This window comes from Osmia lignaria, unplaced genomic scaffold (genome assembly GCF_051020975.1).
Source record: "Osmia lignaria lignaria isolate PbOS001 unplaced genomic scaffold, iyOsmLign1 scaffold0052, whole genome shotgun sequence".
Lineage (NCBI taxonomy): Eukaryota > Metazoa > Arthropoda > Insecta > Hymenoptera > Megachilidae > Osmia > Osmia lignaria.
In genome coordinates, this window is record NW_027478193.1 from 70,001 (window position 1) to 72,500 (window position 2,500).

The following is a 2,500-nucleotide window of genomic DNA, read 5'->3' on the forward strand; positions in this document are numbered from 1 at the left end:
GAGTGCCAGCTATCCTGAGGGAAACTTCGGAGGGAACCAGCTACTAGATGGTTCGATTAGTCTTTCGCCCCTATACCCAGTTCCGACGATCGATTTGCACGTCAGAATCGCTACGGACCTCCATCAGGGTTTCCCCTGACTTCGTCCTGACCAGGCATAGTTCACCATCTTTCGGGTCCCAACGTGTACGCTCTAGGTGCGCCTCTTCTCGCAATGAGAACGAGACGCCCCGGGAGTGCGAGGCCTAATCGTAACGAGGCCCATCCTCCCTAGGTCGACGCAGAGGACGACATTCACTTTCATTTCGCCTTTAGGTTTATTTATATCCCAATGACTTGCGCACATGTTAGACTCCTTGGTCCGTGTTTCAAGACGGGTCCTGAGAGTACCCAAAGCAATAGCGTCGCCGACCGGTAATTCAAAGCTTGGCCAGTCCAAGGACTCCTCCTGCTAACAGCTGGCCAGACCCGGGGACGGCGCATAGTCCGTACATCCGGGTAATTATAACTGAACCTAGCTTGCGGCGGTCCTGACGCACACACATTCGAAAATGGATTGGTTGCGGCCTGATACCGTCTGAGTACCGTCGCGCAGTCGGCCAGGCAACCGAGGGTCTGTCACGAACACCGTTAAGGTGACGGACAGGCTCCGCCTCGGACCGTAGACCGACACGCAACGGGTCGCGACGTTCTACTAGGGGAGAAGTGCACGACTACCTCGCCGGAACATTCGCCGAAGGTGGTGTGCCCTCGCTAATGGAACCCGAAGGTCCATCCGGGGCATCGCGCACCAACGGGAGCCAGCGTTGTTGACGATGAATCTCCCCATTCGATCTTTTGGGTTTCTCAGGTTTACCCCTGAACGGTTTCACGTACTCTTGAACTCTCTCTTCAAAGTTCTTTTCAACTTTCCCTCACGGTACTTGTTCGCTATCGGTCTCGTGGTCGTATTTAGCCTTAGATGGAGTTTACCACCCACTTAGGGCTGCACTCTCAAGCAACCCGACTCTAAGGAGAGATCCTCCCGAAACGCGTACCGGTCACTACGGGCCTGGCACCCTCTATGGGTAAATGGCCCCATTCAAGATGGACTTGGACGCAATTCGATGTCTCGGGATAAACGGATCCTCCTGAACACTACATTTCCCAGCGGCGGTACCGCGGGATTCAGTGCTGGGCTCATTCCTGTTCGCTCGCCGCTACTAAGGAAATCCTAGTTAGTTTCTTTTCCTCCGCTTAATAATATGCTTAAATTCAGCGGGTAATCTCGCCTACTCTGAGGTCGTCAATTTCTTTGGTTTCATCGAAAGGTGAATAATGATGCTCGATGCAAAAAAAAAAAAAATAAACGAAAAGAAGCAAAAAAGCAAACACGTAGAGAAACTGTGCGTGAATCAACCTTTCGCATATTCAATTTTTCCTCCTCTCTCGTTTCAAAATGTTTGTATTTATCGTTCGATGAAACGAGCACAAGAGGGAAAAAAAAGTTGAGACACGACGTTCCCATAATTTTCGTGTTATTTCCTTTTTGCTTCAAACATTTTGCGGACTGCAGCTTCGTCGTATTGCTTTTATCAATTTTTAACAATTTCAAAGCGAAGACAACTCGCAAGACGATCCATTTCGTCTCGGTTCAATTTTAACGTCCGTCCGTATTATTTTTTGTTCCACAAGAGATTTCGAATAGGTTTCTTTATTTATCATCCCTTCTTTTCGAGCGCCACGGAAGCAAGAGGAAAAGCAAGAGCGAGAGAACATTTCGCGTATACTTCATTTAACAATTTTAACCAACACGCGATGTACTCCACACACCTCTTAGATTTAACAACTGCTTTTCTCTTCTTCTCCCCTTAGCGCAAGGGTAAACCCCATTTGTCTCTTCTTTGGAACGCAACAAAACTTTCGAGGACTGGACGACCGAGCGATGGTCGCGCGGTCTTCGCTTATCTTTAACAAACGAAGTAGTCCGTATGTATTCTAAATGTTGAAGCCTCCTAGAGCTTTAAGCCATGCGAGACATTGAAATGCTGTTTTAACGGGAGCATGCATAATTGCTGCAAACATACTTTTATCACAAGTTCTAGCCACGCCACGGAGGCTTCGAAGTTCCTTCACCATTCGCTTTCCTCTCTTTTGTTACACAGTTTCAGACTACGATCAGGGGTACCGAAACGCTGTATTGATTGTAAACAACCATTTTTATCTTGGAGCGGAGCGTTCCTTTACTCGTTAGATTTGTCTTGTCGCGTGTGTATTCGCTTTTTCGACGCTTTTTAACCATTTAACTTGTTTAGCGAAGCTAAACGCACAGACAGACAAAAAAAAAGGAACAGCATCGCGCGTCAAACAGCGACGACCCATCTGAAGCGATCTTTCATTTATACACCGTTTGTAAACAGAGAGATGTATAAAGCGCGGGGAATCATTCGAAACCCTGGGGCTATTCGAGCTTGCATTTCAGCAAATTATCATCTCAAACATTTCACTCGTTTGCTTTTTCT

The 2,500-nt window shown here is 47.5% G+C and overlaps 1 non-coding gene across 1 annotated transcript in view; it reads right to left on the minus strand.

The window, feature by feature from the left end:
* Positions 1-1,284, minus strand: part of LOC143307375 (large subunit ribosomal RNA) — a 4,044-nt gene extending 2,760 nt beyond the window's left edge. The window contains exon 1 of the ribosomal RNA XR_013064535.1: positions 1-1,284. This exon is cut by the window's left edge and continues 2,760 nt beyond it. This is a non-coding gene — a ribosomal RNA (large subunit ribosomal RNA).
* Positions 1,285-2,500: the final 1,216 nt, after the last annotated feature.